The sequence below is a fragment of the Tachysurus fulvidraco genome, chromosome 7 (assembly GCF_022655615.1).
Source record: "Tachysurus fulvidraco isolate hzauxx_2018 chromosome 7, HZAU_PFXX_2.0, whole genome shotgun sequence".
Classification (NCBI taxonomy): Eukaryota; Metazoa; Chordata; class Actinopteri; order Siluriformes; family Bagridae; genus Tachysurus; species Tachysurus fulvidraco.
The window spans coordinates 25,427,192-25,453,252 of NC_062524.1; the positions used below are offsets into that span (position 1 = coordinate 25,427,192).

General features: G+C 35.7%; 1 long non-coding RNA gene across 1 annotated transcript; it reads right to left on the reverse strand.

Annotated features, from left to right (window-relative positions):
- Positions 1-13,600: 13,600 nt before the first annotated feature.
- Positions 13,601-15,073, reverse strand: LOC125145219. Its single transcript, XR_007143552.1, has 3 exons — positions 14,977-15,073; positions 13,924-13,983; positions 13,601-13,788 (listed from the first exon to the last, which is right to left on the reverse strand). It is a non-coding gene; the product is annotated as an uncharacterized LOC125145219 (long non-coding RNA).
- Positions 15,074-26,061: the final 10,988 nt, after the last annotated feature.

Below are 26,061 nucleotides of genomic sequence, written 5' to 3' on the forward strand. Positions count from 1 at the left end.
CTCATATTAAAATTAAATTGAATTTGAAACGTGTGATTTGTTATTGACACAAAACATTTCCAAAGAAACTAATAATTTAAAATAATTGATTAAATTTCCTCCAGGATCAATAAAGTATCTATCTATCTATCTATCTATCTATCTATCTATCTATCTATCTATCTATCTATCTAAAACTAATATGGTTGAGGTTGCATTGTCACCTCACAACTAGAGGATCCTTGGTATAACCATAAGCTCCAAGGACACTCCACTTTCTCTCACTTCTTTAAACTCCTGAAATTTGCAGATGATACTATGCGGCTGGTGCTATGGTGCAGTCAGAACAGCCTAGAGCTAAACACCCTCAAAACTGTGCAGATGATAGTGAACTTTAATAAAGACCCCTCAACACTACTCCCACTCACAATATCCAACAACTCGCTGTCATCTGTGGAGTCCTTCAAGTTTCTGGGCACTACCATTTCCCCAAGACCTGAAATGGGAATGTACTCTGCCCACTCCCCAGGACTTTTACAATACAAGAACCAGAAACCGGGCAGGGAAAATCACTACTGGCCCTTCAAACCCTGGACACAACCTCTTTCAGCTCCTCCCTTTTCTCAGGCGCTACAGAGCTTTGTTTACCAAAACTGCCAGACACAGGAACAGTTTATTTCCCCAGACAATCACCCTGATTAACAACACACCATAATTAGATTCCCTGCTTCATATCTATAAGTGCTGCATTATCAGAACTGTCAGTCATCACATCATCCGTATACGTTACACACACTAATGCTGCTGTATATTGTACAAAAAGGATAACAGGCTTATTACTCTTCAATACTAGCAACACGCTGATATGTAGTCTAAAAATAACTGGATAAATATGTATACATTTAACAGACACCTTTATCCACAGTGACTTACAATGTGGGGTTAAGGGTTACAATTGAGTGTTAAGAGCCTTGCTCAGGGGCTTGGTGAACCTGGGATTCAAACTCATGACCTTCTGGTCAATCATCCAACACCTTAACCATATCCTCACATAAATGTATTAAAGGTGATTCATGATGATTGGATTGGATTCATGGACATAGACATCGGATTGAGCCGATTACAAACTCCAAGTGTTGAAAAAAGAGTAAATAATCGGTTGTGAAAAATAACAGATTACTAATATCAGAGAAGTAGAGAATAAATAAAAAAAAACAACTATTTTTACTTTCCATAACAGGAAGCAACAATAATAAATAATATTAAATGACAATCACATAAACATACAGCCACCAAATTTTACCTCCAGAGTCACAAATAAAATAAAAATCAGTAGGTTCTCTCCAGGCAGGTCGGCACAAAATAGTGAAAAAAATATAACAGCCTATTATTCCATTCAGAAAGCTATTACACCAAGGACCTGTGTATGTACTCCATGTGTACAAAACACCCAGCAGAGGTTTTTATTATTGAAGTCCAAATGCTGTTTATTATTTAAAAAACAAAAAAACAAAAAAAAGCAAAATGTGCAAGCAGGAGCTGGTTTTAAACAACAGACCTGCGCACAGATCTGATGTCATGATTCAAGTCAATGAGCTCTTTTGGGGAATCTGCCCCCTCCAACATGGCGACGAAGCTGACGTATTTAGAGTGACTTCGCGACAGTCGCCTGTGCCGGAAATACACCGTTTGCACCATTCTCTGTGTCAAAACTTCGTACTACTTACGCAGGCATCTTGTTTAGTAAACTCAGGGGTTTTATGACATGATATTAAAACATTTTATCAGTTTAATCAGTAATTTATTTTAATCAATCAAGAAATCTTTAGATTGATCAATTCATATTTAAAAAATATTCTACGATATTTTAATATTTACCGTGACCCGAGAAGTTCGGATAAGCGGTAGAAAATGAATTAATGAATGAATTTTAATATTTTCCCTCCTCAAGACTTCAATGTTGTTTTGCACTTTTCTACATTGTCTTGATGGACAATAATTATTTTTGCAACCACTAAATCTACTTCTACTTTCCCATTAAGGGTCACCAGAGTGAATAATCTGTTCCCATCTCACTATATCCTCATCATCCTCTACTCTCACACCAATTACCTTCATGTCCTCATTTAACACATTCATATATCCCCGCTTTGTCTTTCCTCTTGACCTCTTCTTACCTTGCAGCTCCATCTCCAACATCCTTCTACCAGTATAACCACCTCCCTTCTCTGTACATGTCCGCATCTCAATCTAGTCTCTCTGGCCTTGTCTCCAAAACAGCCAACCTGATCTGTCCCTCTGATGTGCTCGTTCATAATCCTGTCCATCCTCGTCACTCCTAAAGAGAACCTCAACATCCTCATCCCTGCTACCTCCATCTCTACCTCATGTCTTTTCCTCACTGCTACAGTCTCTAACTCATACAGCAGAGCTGCTCTCACTACTGTCTTCTACACCTTTCCTATGATTCTTGCTGTCAATCTTCTGTCACACACAACACTCCTGACACTCTTCTGTGACACACACACACAACACCCCTGACACTCTTCTGTCACACACACAACACCCCTGACACTCTTCTGTCACACACACAACACTCCTGACACTCTTCTGTGTCACACACACACACACAACACCCCTGACACTTTTCTGTCACACACACAACACCCCTGACACTCTTCTGTCACACACACAACACCCCTGACACTCTTCTGTCACACACACAACACCCATGACACTCTTCTGTCACACACACAACACCCATGACACTCTTCTGTCACACACACAACACTCCTGACATTCTTCTGTCACACACACAACACTCCTGACACTCTTCTGTCATGCACAACACTCCTGACACTCTTCTGACACTCTTCTCCAGCACGTCTCACTGGTGTCATACTCCTCTCATACATACACTAAACTACTCTGACGTACTTCTCTGCCACTCCTCATACTCATACTCATACAGTACCATAGCTCCTCTCTCGGCACCCTGTCATATGTTCTCTCTAAATCCACAGTGCAGCTCATTTTGATCGTCTCTGTACTTCTGTCACTAGGTGGCAGTATGGGTGTTTTTTTTTTCTTTTTTTTTCTTTACATTCAAATAAAAATACATACACATTTGAAAACGACAGACAGCCAGACAAACAGACAGACAGCCAGACAGACAGATGCTATAAGTGTGTATTATGTACATTGTATGTACAACAATAACCAGGATAATATACAATGTAGGTACAGAGAGTATGCATAATATAGAGGTCATCAGTAGGTTTATGGTTGTGGGAAAATACTGACCATCAACATGCTGGTTCTGGTACGAAAGAAAAGATGAAATAAGAGAATTATCAATGCAATAAAATAAGAGATTTTATCAATGCAAGAGAAGTAAATAGAGTGATTGAGAATTAAAATAATATTGCACATGGTATGATATTACACGTGATATTGTACATTTTATAGATCAGTATAATTCACTTAATAATACAGTATTGATTATATTAATTAATATTACTAAGTCTACTGTTTTGTTAATTATTAAGAAGTTTTATAACACCAAAGTATGTTAATTAAATTATGCTTTAAGAAGAATTGACCTTAAAGAGTCAATTCAATGACTCGACTCGTTTGTGAACAATACATAATTTCTGGGCATGTGTTACATGTTAATAATAGTCTTAAATTAAATCTTTTAAATCAAATGATCCATGTAACTCAATTTGACTGTTTAGTCTCTTATTTGATGTTTTCCTGAGTCAAGTTGAATTGCAGCTTCCTGTATTGGACATCTGTTAGTTTTGTTACCCTGTTTAGTGCTGTTTAGTGTGTGAGTAGAAAGAATTCGTCCACACGCCGCTCAAAATAAATAAATAAAAAAACCTGAGCACAAGTGCACCGTCTAGGTGGCTTTTTGTGTTAAATGATATTTCCCACAGGCCCACAGTAAAGTAGGCCTATTATTTTCAGTTTTTCTGAGTATATTTATTTTATCTATGATTTGAACAGAAACATGAGACACAAGGCAACCAAAACTTTAAAACCTTTGTAACTTTAGTTGTCAGTCGGAGTCTGTTGGGCCCCAGCTTTTGAATTGTGTTGGTTAAAATAAAATACCCTTCAGAACAGGTTAATCATGTGTCTCCTAAATCAGAAATTACTACAATTGTTTTGACTAAAACAAGACTAAAGTTAAAAGACTTTTAGTCGACTAAAACTTGACTAAGATACCTTGAGTTTTCTTTTGACTAAAACTAGACTAAAATGACGAGACTTTTAGGCGACTAAAACTTGACTAACAAAAAAAGATATGTGAATGACTAAATATAACTAAAACTAACAAGGACCTTTGGCACAAGACTAAGACTAAATTAAAAATAGGTGACAAAATTAACACTAGATGCAAATGAGTCCTCATATTTGTATTTTAACATCCAGGTGAATTCATGATATATTTAGCTTGCTAGAGTGTCACAGAGGAATAAAGGAAATGAAACGTTGACTGGACATGATTCCATCTCGTAAATGCTAAGAATGGAATTAAAGTTCCTGCTTCGCCCTGACCAGGAATGTTTTGGTTGGTCGTGTTCGGATCAACGTCTTTCTCTCTGTCTTAACACGTCTGGTATAAAACAGGTTTGAAGACAAAAGGAAACTCATGTTTCTAAAAGTGACACAGAATGCTTGGGCTGGACTTGATTCATCAGGTTTTGTTTAGGGTCCCACCCATATCATACTGTTATCGTTTAAGTAACCCATATAAAGATTTAAATAGCAAAGCCATAAATAGCTTATAAAGATTATATGATTGTAATAATTATACAGACATGGATTGCTCCAGGGATGTTATAAGGATACTTACAAACAAATCAAATAATGGAAAGAAACAAAGAAATAAATGAAATGAAATGTCAGTTTTGATTTTTAAATTTAATTCAAAAGAAAATGATGCTTCAGTACAATTCTAGTGTTATGAATTTGGAGTGAAGACATTGAAAATAAAGTGAAAACCAGTCACACCCTCATTCTAATTGTGTGTGAAAAAAAAAAAACCCTGAGGTTTTAAAACAGTATATAAAGAGTGTTTAAATAAAATAAATGACTGTACATCACATCCAAACATCTTTTCATAACCATGGGTGATTCAAAATAGTAAAGTCAGTGCATTTGTTAACAAATGGGGGGCGGGGCATGCTCAAGGGTACACTTAAGTCACTTAATTACCTTAAGGACTGCGGATGTACACTGTAATACCTTTTAGACAAATGTTTTAAATATACACCAGCTACACCTTGAATGCAAGGCATGCATTTCTTCTCTCTCTCTCTCTCTCTCTCTCTCTCTCTCTCTCTCTCTCTCTCTCTCTCGCTCTCTGTCAGTCTCTGAAGTGATCAGTCGTCACTCTTGCTTATCATGTACCTGTTCTCATCAGTTGTTGACATACAGGTGTGACGCACGTCGTGTCTGACCTGCTGAATATTCAATTCATATGCACATCAGATAACCACTGAATAGACAAGCATCCTTTTAGAAATTGCTTCACACATTAGCAGATAAATTTTAGTGACAAGCACATAGCTCAGAATAGAACCAGGAAGAAAGAATTATGAATATAGAATTATGTCATGCAAGGAAGTTACAAAGTGGGGAGGATGACATTCCATGTTTATTAAAGGTGCAGTTAAATACATGTAAACCAATGGGTTAGTTATGAGCACAAACAACTGTATAATCAGTGCCTAATTTAAACAGGATTAAGTACTACCAAGAAGAACCGACGGAAAGCTTAAAATGATCCTTAAAACCTCAAACAAAAAAATTAAAGGGAAATTTAAAAAGGATTTATTTCACATTTTAGAGTTGATTCCGGGTTTCCTCTTAAGGATCTCGCCCCCTATTGCAGGTTTTTCGCCTACATGACCTACCCAACAAAAAGTGGTACAGCTCCCACATACTTTGACACACAGGGATGAGCCGTCTCTTGGAAAGAAGAGATTCTCTGGTTTCAGATACAAGTGTCAGATTGATTCTAGGCCTTACTGGCACAAAGTTACAGAGGCTAGAATGGAAGTTTTGATTTCTGCCTGGGTTGTTTACCTGATAAACTGATTAATCTTATTTCTCTGGAACATATTAGGGACCAAATAACAACTGAGGGTCATAGCCACATGTCTTGGCTTTCACCAAAAAAAAATTCAAGTCAAAAGACCCAAAAATGGCTTCAATAAAAATATTTTTCTACGGACATGTCCGTCCGGTCATGTGTTTTTGTGTACTTGTTTACTGTATAACTTTGAATTAAAAGACTGCATGCTCAGTTTAAAAGGCTTAAAACACACAGAGCCTCTCTGTCTACAAGTCGGGTGTGACCTGACACCCTGAGCTGTGAGAGCATGAAAAGGTCAAGGATTGCGCAATAATTCTTGTGCGCAGCTTTTTCACGCAGATCCAGGCAGCGGAGACGGGGGATGTTGCATACCGTTGGAATCGTCTCCTTATTGGCTAAAGAGCTGTAGAGGTCCCGGCCCATTTCATTGCTATTGGAAGGAGTAATAGTCAAAGGCGGGTTCCCAAAAATGATGTCATGACATCATTGGCTTCTCAGCCGTCTATCTCTGCAATACAAGCGCCGATTGGTTCAAGTGAGGGCTTGTTTGATTCGTTAGGCCCTGGGCTATAAATATGACGTAAATTTAGAATTTTTGAAACCCCCTGTCGCTACTCGATCTGTACCAGCAACACGATCGGTTCCGCGCATGTGCGAAATGGCGTCACTTCCTGTCATCGCAGATGGCAGTTTCGGATATTAACGCTATCCTTACCGTTGTCATAGCACTTTATTTGCAAGTCTTATTATTTGCAACTCTTATTTGTCTGCCTTTCAATAGTTTACATTTACAAAAACAGGACAAAACTGATTTATTCAACTGATTTATTCATGTTCCCTCCCTCCCTCACTCACGGAAAATAAAAAAAAATAATAAAAACTGCCCTCAAAAGGGTCATGTGTGATGAATTCTCTGAGGCAAAGGATGACTTTATGTTTATTTTTCAATGTCAAGAGGACATGGAAACATTTTTGTTCTACTGCATTGATAAAAAAAGGCTTAAAGGTCAATGCAATGTACAGTGAGGGAGGGAGGGAACAAATTAATTTATGAATAAATCAGTTGAATAAATCAGTTTAGTCCTGTGTTTTTGTAAATGTAAACACACACATCTGTATTTCCCAAATTATGTGTAACATATGTAAACTATAGTTTAATTTTACTACATTTTCTCATACGTTTTATTTTGTGTCACATATTAACCTTAAAAATTTGATACATTATTTTAGTGACTGCTTAGGACAACAATACCATAAAAACAAGTTAGAGAAAGCAAACTTGCACACAAAACAGACATTAAACGAGCAATACAAATAAAGTGCTATGACAACGGTAAGGATAGCGTTAATTTCCGAAACTGCGGTCGGCCATGACAGGAAGTGACGTCATTTCGCACATGCGCGGAACCGATCGTGTTGTTGTACGGATCGAGTAGCGACACCCCCAATGAGAAGTTAGAGCCGAAAAACAAGATGGTGGCGCACTACTGTTTCCAGTTTTCGGAACACAAACGGAATATTTGCGAGGCGACCAAAGCGTTTTGGATTAAAAGGCTTACAGATTCCAGTTCCTTGGACCTGTGTGGATTTTTGTGGAATATTTGTAATATATTACCCCAGTGAAGAAAGGGAAGCGTCTAAAGGTAAGAGAAAAACTGGTCTAGCGCCACCTAGGTCAGTTTTCTCCAAAAAAAATTTCAAATAGTATGACGGCTATGAATCATATTATGCTTTGTTTGTGGGCTTAAAAAAATCTTGAGAGTATAAACTTTACTAGCTAAATAGGTTTTTTCGTGTTTTTAGAGGATTTAATGCTTTAAAGCTACAATGAGGCTTGTTTCTGGCTCATCCCCTAGTGGTCACTTTGTCTTCCGTGCCTTGCACGGCACGGCGGTCCTAAAGAGGTTGACAATTAAACTATTTTTTTTTCTGAAATATTATTCAGTCTCTGTAAGTTTACTTGTCATGTGCATAACTAATGATATGTAATTTGAAAATGAATTAATTACGAAAGATTCAAATACTGAGCAGGAGATTCCCAAATATTTAGACTGGACAAATTTAAAAACCATAAGCAAGCTGTCGCAGAGAGCTGACATACGTTTGTGGGCACATACTGTATGATATTTCTGATTCTGTTTATGACACTGATTCTGGTTATGATACTTATGTTTATTATATTGATTCTGTTTGTGATAATGATTCAAGTTATAACTTAGATTCAGTTTATTGTATTAAATCTGTTTGATACTGAATCAAGCTATGATTCTGATTCAACTTATGATTTTGATTCAGTTCTTGATTCAGATTCAATTTATGATACAGATTCTCTTTTATGATTATGATTTGTAATACTGAATCTTTATGATTTTGATTTTGTATATGATACTGAATCTTTTGTGATTCTGATTATATTTATAATACTTTTTTAATATAATATAATATGTTTTTCAACCAGATTAAATCATAACATTCCCTTCAAATTCCATAGTTTTATGGATTCGCAAATGAAAAAAAAATCCTTTTGTCCATCACCATGAGGGTGTGCTTTTAAATGAAAACCACTAATGGTTCATAAACTATGACAGTCGGGAAACTGAAACATTAAGCCGATTAAACTGGATTATTACAAATACTGGATAGTCACACCTTAAACTGGTTTGGTTAGGACATACAAGAGCAGGAGGAAAAAGCTGCCTAAAGGAGTAACGACTGTCTAAGCAGTGATTATATGAGAGAAGATAATTGACATTAAAAAAGAGCCAGTAGTATAGATTCTCATGAGTTTATTTGAAACTGATTTATGCATTTATAAATATAAAGTGCTGCATTCAATGCAAGTACAATACACCATGAATCTTATTTAAAAAAAACAGAAAATATAGAAAGACCTAGATACCCACTGCAGTAAATAAATATATATAGTGATAAGCACCTTACAAAAAAACAAAAAAAGAGGATTTTTTTGTAAAGTGCACCAGTTTATAGAACTTGCAGTATAAATAACATATTTTCTCCGTCATTGCTTTTTATATTAAAGGAACTCCAGATTAAGACACGTATTAAATCCAGTCAAACCACAATTCTGTGTTTTACAGAACAATTCATTTATGTGTTATTTCATTCATGCTTAATTAATTTAACTAAAACATAATTTAAGACATCCTCTGGGTTATATTTAATCATTTGCAGAAACCCGTAATATTTTTGAATGTATTTTAAGCCTAAGCCAAGGTGTGCATTTAATGTCACATGCATCACTAAAACTGGTTTGATAGTACAAATATACTGTACTTACTAATGTTAACTTAGATCTATCATACAAAAGTTCGACTCCAGGATTGAGTAATCCACAATCAAATACAAAGAATATGTTACAAGATGTCCATTAAAAATAATTAAAGCTACAAGTGACCAAACCATATCATTGCACATTCATACAGGTTGGCAGATTCTTATAATGCTGTTACTATTGTACTTTTTACACATACACATTATTTAAAATCTTAGCTCGGTATATTCACATGATACATTGAGGGAACAGGAGAGTCAAACTTGGTAATAGTTCTCATTCTGAGAGATGTGGTTTAGCATCAGCTGGACCGTGTGAACAGAAGCGACACAGCCACCATGAAGAATGCAATGAGCACACTGATCCTGCTGCTGACATCACCTGAATTAAATACTGTTGAAATAAAACAGAAATGACTTGTTAGAACAAAAGGCACTATGATAACAACAATACAGTATGATCAGTTGTTAAATATAAATGAAAGGTGTGTTCTCTAATGCTCAGGACCAGGACCATGATGACTTATCAGTTGGACAGTATACCGTGATACAGTGATTTATAATTTGAACTTTAAACACTGAAATAACATTTCCCCAATGTATCGAAGTTCTTCCGAGTTCTCAATGCTGATCGGTCAGAAGTCATCAAATAAATCTGACATTCCGACTAATAGGTTATTGTTTTTGAATCGGCTTACTCATGAACTTGTCTGGCGAGCGCTCCACATAATCCCCATAATTAAAAACATACATTTAGCTGCCATAATGTTAGATATAAGGATTCATGGTTAAAGAGTATGAAATGTCATGGTTTTATAAACTACAAATTGCAGTCTCTGTCTAAATTCCTGTAAAGTTATAGCATGTTAACAGTTACTCTGCTTTGTACAGGGTCATGCCACAACACCCTGTCACAGGATATTATATTATTGAATATCCCTAAGTGTTTTATTTCAAGCATGGATATTCCTTACTACATAAAATATGTATGTATTACTTACCCGTGCCATTCACTGTGATACTGGTGATAGAGATCTGAAAAGGAAGGGTGCCATTTTTGGCTGCTCGAAACATAGTTTGAGCAATTTGGGTGGTGTTGGGATTTCCAGCAGAGCTGTTAAAAGCCAAGTCCATGCTGTTTAGAATTGAATCATTATCGGCTTTAAACGTTCCGGTGCTGGTTAGACAAAGATAAAGTGAGTTAGTAAAGAGAAATGTGTGTATTGAAATTTGGTTTTATAATATGAATATGGATGGTTTATGAGGCAAAATGCTTAAAATAAACTTTTAATTACCTGTAGTTTAACATGGTTAAGAGACTGAATGAATTTGGGAAGTCTTGAGTGAAAAAAGGGTTAAGCTGCAAAGAAGTCAACAGTTGATTAACAAGGGAAACTTTTCTACAATTAAAATCGAGATTTTAAACATAAAGGTAACAAGCTATCAAGCTACATCGTCAACATTAATACAATGTAGTCATGGCTGCTCACAAATAAATTCAACAGACTTACACATAAAAAAGTTTTGTTTTATACAAGTATGTCAAGAATAATATATAAAAAATATCTGAATATAAAACAAAACTTTTTATATTCAGATATGTTTAATATATTATTCTTGACATACTTGACAGGTTTGCTATAGATACAAATGTATCTAATGTGCATTTTAGTGATTGAATCCCAAATTTGAGTGATTTATATTAGTGAAACTTACTGTGACTATTAGTCTATATCTGTATTTCTGCATTTCATGCTTGTATTTGTGAAAGCGAATAATTCTATTTCGCATTTTTACAAGTTCACAATTAAACCAAAGGGTACTAATTTCATACTTACTCCATTTTTAATCATTAATGTTCTGGTTGTGAATGAATCTGAACTAGTATTTGAGAGATCTGCTGTAAAAGTGCCATTTGTTACGAAATTCACAGTCACACCGATTGGCTGATCTGAAAAGAGAAATATAGGGTATGAATGCAAATATTTGGAAGGACAAACATGATGCAAATACAGTGTTTTAATTTGTCATTTGAGTCATTTGACATTTTTTTTTATTAGAATTCTCCCTTTACACCCTTGTTTGTTATAATAACCTCCACCCATCTGAGAATTATTATTTTATAAGGTTATACTCACTAAGGACAGTGATTGCACTGGAATTAATTAGCGCACTAAAATTACTGTTACTATCTACAGCCTCCTTCAGAACAGTTGCTGCTGCTTGTCCAGATGGGATGGGAGTTGTAGAGTTCTCGTCGAATATCAGCTCGACATCTGCATCTGTATTTTGGTCAGCACGTGTAGATCGACCTCTGCAGGAAAAAATCATTAATATTACTTTCTTGTGTTGTATAAAATTCTTTCAAACTTATTTTTAATATGCTAATTTGTCCTAACAAACTTTAATTTTGAATTTGTCTTAGGGTTAGAATAACATGAATAAATTACTATTTTAAACAGAAAAATATTACAGTTTTACTTGTACTGTATGTGAAAATTTTAGTATAGAAACGTAAATTTGAGTATAGAAACATAATTTCTTATCTACAATGTATGAAACATGTAATATGCATTTATAAAAATGTGTTGATTGTAAATTTAAAATGGGTCTCACCTGAAAGCTTTGACTCTGCAGCTACGGTACTTAGAGCCAAAGCGTTTTCTATAGATTGGATTCAACTGCAAAAAGGTGATATTTATTATTATCCTACAGTTAGAGCTTTTTATTACTGTTTCTGTTCAGTCAATAGACAAATATTTTGTAAATGTATCTCACAGAACATCTATTTTAAATCTAAATTTTGACCACAACTATGAAATGTATAGTTTTCTGTTCTGAATTATTTCATAAATTATTTCATAATATTTCAGTGGATGGTCTGACACGTACCGTTTCAGTCACCCTTTCAGCCAAAGTTTTGAATTGAGGAGTGTTTGGATCACTTAATTCTGTAGTAAAAGGAGTTGTGAGACCAACACTCAGGTCGACAGTTGGTTGTGGACGAAGTGTTACAGCTGGTGGTGTTGTTATTGGGGGGCTGGTAGTAGTTACTGTTGAAATATTTGTAGAGTTTATTGGTGCCGCTGGAGTAGTTGTTGAAATTGTTACATTACCAGTAGTAGCATTTGCTTGTGTTGTAGCTGTAGCGTTTGTAGGTGCTGGTGTTGGAGGTGCTGTCGAAACTGTTACATTACCAGTAGTAGCATTTGCTTGTGTAGCAGCTGTAGCGTTTGTAGGTGCTGGTGTAGATGCTGTCGAAACTGTTACATTACCAGTAGTAGCATTTGCTTGTGTAGTAGCTGTAGCGTTTGTAGTTACTGGTGTTGTAGGTGCTGTCGAAACTGTTACATTACCAGCAGTAGCATTTGCTTGTGTAGCAGCTGTAACGTTTGTAGTTGCTGTTGTAGATGCTGTCGAAACTGTTACATTACCAGTAGTAGCATTTGCTTGTGTTGTAGCTGTAGCGTTTGTAGTTACTGGTGTTGTAGATGCTGTCGAAACTGTTAGGTTACCAGTAGTAGCATTTGCTTGTGTAGTAGCTGTAGCATTTGTAGGTGCTGGTGTAGATGCTGTCGAAACTGTTACATTAACAGTAGTAGCATTTGCTTGTGTAGTAGCTGTAGCGTTTGTAGTTGCTGGTGTTGTAGATGCTGTCGAAACTGTTACATTACCAGTAGTAGCATTTGCTTGTGTAGTAGCTGTAGCGTTTGTAGGTGCTTCTGCTGTGGAAATTGTTACATTACCAGTAGTAGCATTTGCTTGTGTAGTAGCTGTAGCGTTTGTAGTTGCTGGTGTTGTAGATGCTGTCGAAACTGTTACATTACCAGTAGTAGCATTTGCTTGTGTTGTAGCTGTAGCGTTTGTAGGTGCTGGTGTTGTAGATGCTGTCGAAACTGTTAGATTAACAGTAGTAGCATTTGCTTGTGTAGTAGCTGTAGCGTTTGTAGGTGCTGGTGTTGTAGGTGCTGTCGAAACTGTTACATTACCAGTAGTAGCATTTGCTTGTGTTGTAGCTGTAGCGTTTGTAGGTGCTGGTGTTGTAGATGCTGTCGAAACTGTTACATTAACAGTAGTAGCATTTGCTTGTGTAGTAGCTGTAGCGTTTGTAGGTGCTGGTGTTGTAGATGCTGTCGAAACTGTTACATTACCAGTAGTAGCGTTTGCTTGTGTAGTAGCTGTAGTGTTTGTAGGTGCTGCTGTTGTAGCTGCTGTCGAAACTGTTACATTACCAGTAGTAGCATTTGCTTGTGTAGTAGCTGTAGCGTTTGTAGGTGCTGCTGTTGTAGTTGCTGTCGAAACTGTTACATTACCAGAGGTAGCAATTGCTTGTGTAGTAGCTGTAGCATTTGTAGTTGCTGGTGTTGTGTCATTTGTGCTTTGTCCAGTTACAGATCTCAGAATGATACCTATAAAATTATTATTATTATTATTATTATTATTATTATTATTATTATTATTATTATTATTATTATTATTATTCAAAATATGCAGTAAGGCATTATGGGTGAAATAATAAGAATAAGCCTAGAATAAGAACTTACTCAGTATGAACACGATTCTCAGTTCTTTTCTCGTCATCCTGAATGTTTCCCAATAACAACCTTAAATAATATTACACAAATTATCACACACTTTTCAGAAATCAAAACATTTTCAAATGTTTTACCACATTGTGTTTTCTATTGTATTACATTACACAATATTCTTTATCTGCATTCTATAGAGTTTTATACATTGGTAATCAATATCACAGACTATTAATCATTTTTAGATACCAGTTTTTTTTTCTACCAGCATTTATTGAACACTCTGACATTCACTTCTGCTAAAGTTTTAACACCTAAACCAGTCTGGGATGTTTTCACAATGCTGAAATACCTGCCTGCCTTCATGTGTAAAGATATTTCCATGAAAATATGGCAAGATATTTTTAAGATAGCTTTAAGATAACTGTTAACATTTAATATCAGGTTGAGAATGAAAAATTATGTCTTATGTTTTCCTCTGCTCTTTCACTAAAAACCTTTACTTAATTCTTTTAGGAAAATGAAAGAAAAACCTTTACTTAATTCTTTCTAGAACAGGATAGTGCCAGGTCTCAGTGGATTTCTAGAGATTACTAAATATTTTTCATCTAAACTAGCTTGAAATTTTTCTCCTTTGCAATATCTATGATCTTAGCTGACACACACACATACGGGTATATATATACATATGCATTCACAGACAATTAAATGTTTTTTTTTTTGATCTGGTTAACGGCACACATAGAATGCACCTTATATCACAACATTCAAAAGAATTAAAAGAATTTTCAATTTAGGTCTGCCTTTGCTTATTTAAAAATCTCAATCTCATTGAACAGTATCCTTATGTCTAGAATTGTATCTGATTGGTAAAACAAGAGCAAAAAAGCAAATAACATTTAAACAGATGACAAAATATTTTCTTAATATTTTCTTATCAGTCTTGTATACAAACAATTTATATCTAAAAAACTGATTATGTATTATAAGTTTGATCATTATTTCATAGATATGAATACATTATTACTTTCATCACTAATTTATAAGATATTAAGATATTAAACTCACCCAGATGATTTGTAATCTTCGTAAGTGTTCAGTTAGAGTGTTATAAAAAGTCCTCAGTTTCAGGTCAGAATCTTAGTCCCAGTATTCAGGATACTAAGACTTGTCGGTTTGTGGCTTTTATAGGCAATGAGTTGACACAATGAATAAACACTTATTTTTTTTCTCTGTGATGCTGATTGGGTGTGATTCGTGTCATTAGCTTTCACGTCGTCACACATAACTTGATGACACCTTCAGGCTTGTCTGGTATTTACATTAAACTTTGTATTCCACTGTTTACTTATACAAGTTTAGAGATGGATCATGCATCATAAGCCGTATTATCAAACCTATATAGAAGTATATTTCAATTACAAATTTTTGAAACAAAGCTGAAAATCAACATTTGATATATATCTGGGCATTCCAGATAAAGTACATCATTTTGAAGTATAAAATGTATATAAAGTAAATAAAGGTTTGAAGTACAAATAATGTATGTGGTGTTTTGTAGGCTTCTAAAATATATGCAAAAGAGGCTGTACAACAGTAATTTTAGAATCTCTTAAATTTCACTACTGTGTTTCATCACAGATTTATTGTTTGGTTCTAAAATACAGAAATCCTAAATGGCTTGGATAATGTAGCATCTTTTGTTGTATAGATAGTAACAAGAGAAAAGGTTGCCATTAGCCTAAATTTACTGCAAATATACTGTGTAAGTTATGAAAATCACACAAAATGTACTTCTGTATATGTTATATAGCCTTTCTGTATATGTTATCCGATTTCTTTAACTTCCTGGTTCACTCCACGGGGAGTTGAATGTGAAATGTGATTGAAATGTAATGTGAATGTGATTTCTAGATTTTATGTGCTGAAAAATGTTTTTACGGACATTGATGGTAAAATGAATTAATTTTCTGTTTTAGTGTGTGCTCTTTCCTTGTTTAATAAATGCGTCATCTAAGATATTTTGTTTTTTTCACACGCTGAACATTTTTTTGTTTGCATTCTGAAGTCTAAAGACGTAAGACAAGGCATCAGTTTGTTATCCATCACTGACGCATTTGTTTTCTGTTTCTTCATGTTTGTTGCTTTGAGCTAAGTGATACATGACTAATAATGAAACTTTTTCATATTAGCATCTGACTACTGACATATAAGCAAATAACTGTCAGTATAGGGAAGGTAGGTTAAATGATTTGAATTTCTTACAGAACCACATTTACCTGATTTATTTAGAATTTTTTAGAACTGATTTTTGTGTTATTTTTAAATTGAGTATATAGAACTGTTCAGGAAACACTTGTGTATATTTCTGACAGTCTCTGCATTTCCAGGAACAGAAAGAAAGGTCTGATAAGGAAGCAGTATGTGCTAGTGACTATTAGATGAATTATGTGGTAATTAAATTAGCATGCTTGATGTTTTTCCAATTATAAGAATTAAATTATGCAAATGAGAAACTGAGTGTTGTTTTTTCCCTCATCAACACATATGCAATGACAGAAAGTTGAAGCTATTTTATAAATTTTTGAAATAGCATGATGCCTATGTACAACTGACACATTTACACACAACGTCATGTTATGAGTCACAGCACATGTAATGTGCATGTTTCTATTTTTTCACATTCCTCACTGGTTTACTTAATTTTATGTTAATTAGGGCTCCTGTTTTCAGAAACGTAGTAGTAGTAGTAGTAGCCTTATTCTCACTGGTCACAGATACCAAAATTAGCCATTCAATTCAATTCAAGTTTATTTGTATAGCGCTTTTTACAATAGACATTGTCTCAAAGCAGCTTTACAGACCATAAACATAGAGCAGAAGGTAAACATAAGGAATAATAAAAGAAATAACGAATAATCAAAGAAAAAGAATTAACAGAATAAAAATTCAAGATTATTATTAGATATATACAGTATAGTTCACAATCTGTATGTATTTATCCCCCTATGAGCAAGTCTGAGGTGACTCAGGCAGCAATGGCAAGGAAAAACTCCCTTAAATTGTTAAAGGAAGAAACCTTGAGAGGAACCGGACTCAAGGGGGACCTCATCCTCATATGGGTGACACTGGGGGTGTGATTGTAATATACAGTCAAACAAATGTTGTATTGGTGTAAGGATCATGGACTTCAGATCTCCTTAGTATCACAGAGTCTAACTGGAGATGTCTCGGGATTCTTAGAGTCCGCCTCGGCTCAGTGGACGTCCAAAGGCTTCGTCCTACATAGGAAGTTGGGAGCTGGTACAATGTCTGGATGCCTCGGGATGGGTACAAAGAGAGAAGCAGTGGAGAGGGATTAACATATCTGCTGTTCATAAAAATGTACAGGTCTGATGTATTGGTGCATGATATTATACGATGTATTATGTGTACGTCTGACTAAAGAGATGTTTTTAATCTACATTTAAACTGGGAAAGTGTGTCTGAGCCCCGAACACTATTCCAAAGTTTGGGAGCTAAATAAGAAAATGCTCTACCACCTTTAGTAGACTTAGATATTCTGGGAACTACCAAAAGTCCTGAGTTTTGTGATCTCAGAGAGCGTGAAGGATTGTAACTAGGATGTGTTAGAAGACTAGTTAGATACATGGGAGCTAAACCATTAAGAGCCTTGTACGTAAGTAGCAGCAGTTTGTAATCGATTCAAAACTTAACAGGTAGCCAGTGTAGAGATGATAAAATCGGGGTTAAAACGTGTCCATACAATACATACAATATGACAAGGGGGGACAGGACAGGAAGACAAAGTATTGAGGAAGAAATACAGCATAACATGAGGGAGGGGAGGAGAAAAAACCAACCCCCAGACTATGCTCCTCTGGGGAGTACAGTACGGGAACAGGAAAAACACCTATGCAACATGATCATATAATCAGTATGCCATAAAAACACATGACTTGGAACAGGGGAGGGGAGTGGAGGTAACCCAGCACAAGCAAACAGCCATCTGGTCCTGCAGCCATTCTCTGCGTTGGTCACAGACCGGCTTGTCAGATTGGCGGTACAAAGTGACGAAGGCGTGGGATGGGATCAGCTTTCCAGAGCTGAAGAGAACTGAACGTCTTTCATGTGAAACAGAGCTAAACCTTTCACGGTAAAACACACAGTACTACAAAAACACATTTGACCTGTATTAAATAATATTACTCATTGTGATCATTTATTGATAAAAAATATCCCCTTGGCCAGCTTCCCCAGCAGGTTCCACCATAATAGTTGCCTGGGTTATGTATGTATATGTGGAGCTATCAAAAAAGGGGTGACACCCATTTGGGATAGGGGCATGATTGTTTTGGTGATTATAAAAATCAACATTGGCTTTCAAACATCGTGCACCCCACCTTTAAGTAGCACCAAAACGTTGCTGGTCTAGACTTAAGAACTGCTTGCGTCATGGGTTGGGGCAGGGTTACTGTTAGCACCTTTAATAATGTACCTTAAGAAGGGGCTGGGGTCGAGGCTGGGGGCAAGGTTACTGTTAACGCCTTTGATAATGTACCTTAAGTATACCAATGTTTAATACACTTTTACTTTATGATCAATTATCAGCAAACATGATAGTAGGTAGCTACATGCTAAGGCTACTTTTTTCTGTGTTAATGATAAAATGATTTTAGGTATTTTCCGTTATTCTTGATTACAACCTCCGTTTATACAAATTACATGGAGCTGCACGTACACGTTGGATTCATCGCGTTTGGATGCCAATGTAGGTTCGCAAAGCCATGAGCATTAACATTAAAGCAACATCCACCATTGTTGATGTGTTTGCTGCTGCACTAATGTTGCTGCAGTACTAACACTAACAGTTTTGTCAGAAGATAATAAAGATAAAATCTCACGAACTAGATTCTTCATAAACCAAATGTTACTATTAGACTATTAAACAATTTTTATTTCTAGAAATATTATTCAGTCTCTGTAAGTTTACTTGTCATGTGCATAACTAATGATATTTACATTTACAGCATTTGGCAGATGCCCTTATCCAGAGCGACGTACAGAAGTGCTTAAATCTCTAAAAGGTTTGAAGTACAATTTTTCGAATCTCTCAAATTTCACCACTGTTTTTCATCACAAATTTATTGTTTGGTTCTAAAATACAGAAATCCTAAATGGCTTGTATAATGTAGCATCTTTTGTTGTATAGATAGTGTTATGATCCCAGAAGGTGTTTAGGAGTATGGGATGCAACACATGAAAGGATAAGGTTAGATCATCTTTGGTGTGTATGTGGCAATCAACAACCAGGACAACAAAATAGAGGGCAAAAGCTGTGTATTTTATATACACAAGTGGTGGTGACAAGTGAAAGAACAGCTAATATCTACAATATTTACAATACTTACAAAAACAGATAACAAAAGACACAAAGTGGGAAAGGGACACGAGCTGTGCCAAAACAAAGAAATAAGCAAAACAAAAACCACTCTACCTTGAAATTAACCCTCTATCCTAAACTACAAAGGAAAAGTAATGAGACGGATTTTCCTACAAAGGAAAAGTAATGAGACGCCCTAACTAACCTACACTACCTACCCAAACAAAACGTACAGAGGGTGTGGCACATGCTCCTAACCTAATGTGTCTAATACAGAAACAAGTACCTACGTGTTGCACAATGTATGTCACGTGACGTACTTACCTGTCCACTTTCCCCAATATACACAGTGTCACACACAGGGCGAATGAACACTAACCTACAGACGCAGAACGAGTGACTAACGAGTTGGGTTATGTGAACAGTATGACATACAACAGAAAAACACAACGCAACAAACAAATCGGCAAACATGAATGAATGAATGAATGAATGAATGAATGAATGAATGAATGAATAGTGGCGGGTTTAAATAGGTGGAATCAGGCGGTGATTAGTGAATCGGCGAGCGACGTCACATAGGGTAATCAGGATTGACAGAAAAGGTGTCCAATGGCAGGGATCTGAGGAGACAGATAGCGGAGCAAAGAGAGAGCGGGAAAGAACAACAAACAAAAACAAAGAACCTGGGGGGTATTCCAGAAAACAGGTTATGTGACATACCTGGGTATGTTTAAGGGTAAGTTCGGTTCCAAAAACGGAGGTAACTTTCTGGGTATGTATGTAACCATAGCAACTGACTCTCTGAAGATAACCTGCTCGGGAGCAGGTTATGTTTCAGTGTAACTTCGTTGCAGAAGGTTGGTGAGCATGGCGTGCCCTTTTGATGAGGATCCTGTGGACGTAGAAGCACAAATTATACGAGTTTTTTCCGCCTGGAGAGGGTTATAAGACCGCGTATTGATGTGTTTGCATACCCTAATGAATATTTGAAAGAGTGTTATCGTTTTTCAAAAGATTTGTTAGTTTATTTAACACGTCTTTTAAAACCACATATCGCAAATGTGACAAACTTATGCGCTTAGCAATTTTTTTAAATTTTTTTTTTGCGTCTGGCCATTCTTTGTACAGTGTGGGCAATTCAGAGCATGTGGGAAAGGCAACTGTGTGTAGAGCCGTTCGTACAGTATGTCTGGCACTTAAACAGTTCTTACTCACGTTTGTGCAGTTCCCTGGCCATAAACCTCTGCTTGTTATTAAAGACAAATTCCACAGAGTGGCAGGTTTGTCCTTTGTAGTAAAATCTATGACGCATATTTAGTCATATTATTTATATCTATACATGTATTCATTATGCGCACACACACTTCCTACTTCCATAACTTTCTGTTTCCTGGTTTCCAAATGTAATTGGGTGCATTGATGGCACTCACATTCCTATTAAAGCTCCACCAATAAATGAGCGAGAATATGTCAATAGGAAATCTATTCATAGTATCAATGTGAAGGTAACAACTTAATTTTTTCCCTTCTTAAAATCATTAAAGTCATTACTTTTTCCACTAACTAGGTAATATGTGAGGCAACCCAAATCATTACCAATGTCGAGGCAAAATGGCCACGATCTGTGCATGATGCCAGAATTTTCCGCGAGTCATCATTATGCCAGACATTTCAGCAGGGTATGTTTTGCTTTATACAATTGTTTTTTTTTTTCCTTTTTACATTCCATTTGTGTTGTACACTGCAATCATTACAGGACAGTACAATGGTTTCTTGCTGGGGGACAGAGGATACCCTTGTCTGCCCTATTTAATGACATCCTACCCTGAACCTGAGCGTGGACCACAGACACGGTTTAACCTGGCTCACAACCGAACACGGGCCACGGTGGAGATGACTATAGGGATCCTCAAATCTCGGTTTCAGTGTCTGCGTGGGCTCCGGGTTAGTCCAGAGAGGGCATGCGACATTTTAGTGGCTTGTGTTGTGCTTCACAATATTGCCACTATAAGAGGAGAGAGCCACCCTCCTTGTATTGAGGAAGATGGCCCAGAGGAACACCTACAGATTTTAGAGGCCAACAGAGACAGAAGACTTTTGAGAGACAGGATCTGTAAAAAAATGACTTTTATTAATTTTTTTACACCGGTCTGCCAGGCAGGTTATTTCTTTATTTCCTGAAAAACAATAAAAGTAAAATTCAATAAAATGTTTTTTTTTATATTGCTTTACACATACATACACATATACATACATACATACATACATACATACATACATACATACATACATACATACATAATTCAATTTCAAGTGCTGCTTTTTTTAATGAGGAGCCTTTTCTCTTCCATTTGAAGCTGTATAAGGTCCATCTCCATGTCACTTTTTCTCATTTGTTTTTGAAGATGGACCTTATACAGCTCCTTTGCTGGCAACTAGGAAGGTGGAAAAAATTTAATGAATGAGATTGTTTGGTCAGACAATAAAATTCAAATATGGACACCTGGACACAAATTCTTACCCTGCTTAGATTGTGTGCTGAGGTTGAAGGACCCTCATGTGTGGGCAAATCCCTAGGTATGTACTGTGAAAGGACAATAACAGTTTGTTACTCTAATGCAAAAAGGGGCCATACATTATAATGGTATGCATCATACCTCAGTGGATCTACCAGCATTGTCCACTTCTGTCACAGCAGATGTGGTCTCTTCATCGTCATCTTCATCATCTTCATCCTACAGGAGAAATATTCAAGTATACATTATCTGGCAAAAAAAAAAACACAACCTAAAAGCATCTAAAGGTACCTGACAACAAATCACTGTGACAGACTGTTCTTTCTGGAGGGTCCAATAATACAATCCGTCCATCAGTATCTATAAGAACACACAACCCATTAAATTCTCAATATTATCAAAGAAAATAATACATGAAAAGAGTAACATGTCAGACTAAGATCACAGTAGCCCATACATCATATGCAGTTAAATAAAGTAGGCCTACATAAAAATTAATCTTGTTCAAAAAGCCTTTAAGTGACAGAGATGAAAACAAATCATAGAGGTAAACTTACATGTCACCATTTTTTCACCATCACTTGTAGGGAGGTGGTGGTGGGCCCCCGCCAGTTAGACGGGCTTCAGTCTTCTTTCTATTCTTTCTATGACAGAATGAATATACTAAATCCTGTTAATAATAGTTCAGTAATTGTGTAATCAAATATTACCTTTTTGCAGAATGTTTTTGTGTTTCATTTTGACTTGGCTTAAATTACAAATTTGGTATTGGCTCCCGTTTTATTATAATGCAAAATAATGAAGTATGACTTATACATCCTTTTGAATACGTTATATCACTATGAAAGCATTTACTTTTACTGCCATTTATTTCTTTAGTTTAAAATAATAATGTATATTTCTTATTTAATAAGGTGTAATCCTTCTGGAGCCACAAGAACTTTAATACACTCATGCATTTACTCTGTCCGTTATTTTTTGCCAAGCCAACTCTCTTGCTTTAGCCGATGCAGCTGTATCGCTTCTTTTTAATATTACTGGCTTAAACTCCTCATAAGCATGCATTAAATCCTCCAACTCCGCCTCTGTGAAATACGCCGCTCTCTTTTTTTCGCTTTGAGTTTCCATGGTGACTCGTGAAATCGGCGATCCATTGAAAATGTCTTTTTATACATGCACCGTGCACGCGCATAAACTCTGGGTAACCATTTGGAGGTTGATTAAACAAACTCTTCTCAGGTGTTTTGGAACTGACATTCTCATGGTATGCCTGTTTGGGGTAAATCAACCCGGTTATGATTTATCAAATGGTAAGTTAACCAAGCTTTCTGGAATACCCCCCAGGAGATTCCCAAATAATTAGACTGGACAAATTTAAAAACCATAAGCAAGCTGTCGCAGAGAGCTGACATACGTTTGTGGGCACATACTGTATGATATTTCTGATTCTGTTTATGACACTGATTCTGGTTATGATACTTATGTTTATTATATTGATTCTGTTTGTGATAATGATTCAAGTTATGATTTTGATTCAGTTCTTGATTCAGATTCAGTGTATGATACAGATTCTCTTTATGATTCTGATTTATAATACTGAATCTTTATGATTCTGATTTTGTATATGATACTGAATCTTTTGTGATTCTGATTCTGAACCAGTTTAAATCATAACATTTTATGTTTTATGGATTCACAAATGAAAAAAATAAATACTTTTGTCCATCACCATGAGGGTGTGCTTTAAAAAATGAAAACCACTAATGGTTCATGAACTATGACGGCCAGAAACTGAAAAATTAAGCCGATTAGACTGGATCATTACAAATACTGGATAGTCACACCTTAAACTGGTTTGGTTAGGACATACAAGAGCAGGAGGAAAAAGCTGCCTAAAGGAGTAACGACTGTCTAAGCAGTGATTATATGAGAGAAGATAATTGACATTAAAAAAGAGCCAGTAGTATAGATTCTCATGAGTTTATTTGAAACTGATTTATGCATTTATAAATATAAAGTGCTGCATTCAATGCAAGTACAATACACCATGAATCTTAATAAAAAAAAAACAGAAAATATAGAAAGACCTAGATACCCACTGCAGTAAATAAATATATATAAGCACCTTACAAAAGAACAAAAAGGAGGATTTTTTTGTAAAGTGCACCAGTTTATAGAACTTACAGTATAAATAACATATATTTTCTCCTTCATTGCTTTGTATATTAGGAAAGAACTCCAGATTAAGACACGTATTAAATCCAGTCAAACCAAAATTCTGTGTTTTACAGAACAATTAATTTGTGTTCATGTGTTTATTCATGCTTAATTAATTTTGACTAAAACATAATATAGGACATCGCCTGGATTATATTTAATCATTTGCAGAATCCCTTTGGAAAATAATACTTTGGAAAGTACTTTAAGCCAAAGCCAAAGCGTGCATTTAATGTCACATGCATCACTAAAGGTTGTTTGATAGTACAAATATACTGTACTTACTAATGTTAACTTAGATCTATCATAGAATATTTTCCATTTGATAAATACAATTCCATCACAGTAAATTGGATGTAGCTTAAATTGGATGTAGCTTTAATTATTTTGAATGGACAAGTACTGACCAAACCATATCATTGAACATTCATACAGGTTGGCAGATTCTTATAATGCTGTTCCTATTGTACTTTTTACGCATACACATTATTTAAAATCATAGCTCGGTTTATTCTCATGATACATTGAGGGAACAGGAGAGTCAAACTTGGTAAAGGTTCTCATTCTGAGAGGAGGATGTGGTTTAGCATCAGCTGGACCGTGTGAACAGAAGCGACACAGCCACCATGAAGCACGCCATGAGCACACTGATCCTGCTGCTGACATCACCTGAATTAAATACTGTTGAAACAGAAATGACTTGTTAGAACAAAAGGCACTATGATAACAACAATACAGTATGATCAGTTGTTAAATATAAATGAAAGGTGTGTTCTCTAATGCTCAGGACCAGGACCATGATGACTTATCAGTTGGACAGTATACCGTGATACAGTGATTTATAATTTGAACATTAAACACGGAAATAACATTTCCCCAATGTATCGAAGTTCTTCCGAGTTCTCAATGCTGATCGGTCAGAAGTCGTCAAATAAATCTGACATTCCGACTAATAGGTTATTGTTTTTGAATCGGCTTACTCATGAACTTGTCTGGTGAGCGCTCCACATAATCCCCATAATTAAAAACATACATTTAGCTGCCATAATGTTAGATATAAGGATTCATGGTTAAAGAGTATGAAATGTCATGGTTTTATAAACTACAAATTGCAGTCTCTGTCTAAATTCCTGTAAAGTTATAGCATGTTAACAGTTACTCTGCTTTGTACAGGGTCATGCCACAACACCCTGTCACAGGATATTATATTATTGAATATCCCTAAGTGTTTTATTCCAAGCATGGATATTTCTTACTACATAAAATATGTATGTACTACTTACCCGTGCCATTCACTGTGATACTGGTGATAGAGATCTGAAAAGGAAGGGTGCCATTTTTGGCTGCTCGAAACATAGTTTGAGCAATTTGGGTGGTGTTGGGATTTCCAGCAGAGCTGTTAAAAGCCAAGTCCATGCTGTTCAGAATTGAATCAGTAACTGCTTTAAATGTTCCGGTGCTGGTTAGACAAAGATAAAGTAAGTTAGTAAAGAGAACTGTGTGTATTGAAATTTGGTTTTATAATATGAATATGGATGGTTTATGAGGCAAAATGCTTAAAATAAACTTTTAAGTACCTGTAGTTTAACATGGTTAAGAGACTGAATGAATTTGGGAAGTCTTGAGTGAAAAAAGGGTTAAGCTGCAAAGAAGTCAACAGTTGATTAACAAGGGAAACTTTTCTACAATTAAAATCTTGATATTAAACATAAAGGTAACAAGCTATCAAGCTACATCGTCAACATTAATACAATGTAGTCATGGCTGCTCACAAATAAATTCAACAGACTTACACATAAAAAAGTTTTGTTTTATACAAGTATGTCAAGAATAATATATAAAAAATATCTGAATATAAAACAAAACTTTTTATATTCAGATATGTTTAATATATTATTCTTGACATACTTGACAGGTTTGCTATGGATAAAAATGTCTCTAATGTGCATTTTAGTGATTGAATCCCAAATTTGAGTGATTTATATTAGTGGAACTTACTGTGACTATTAGTCTATATCTGTATTTCTGCATTTC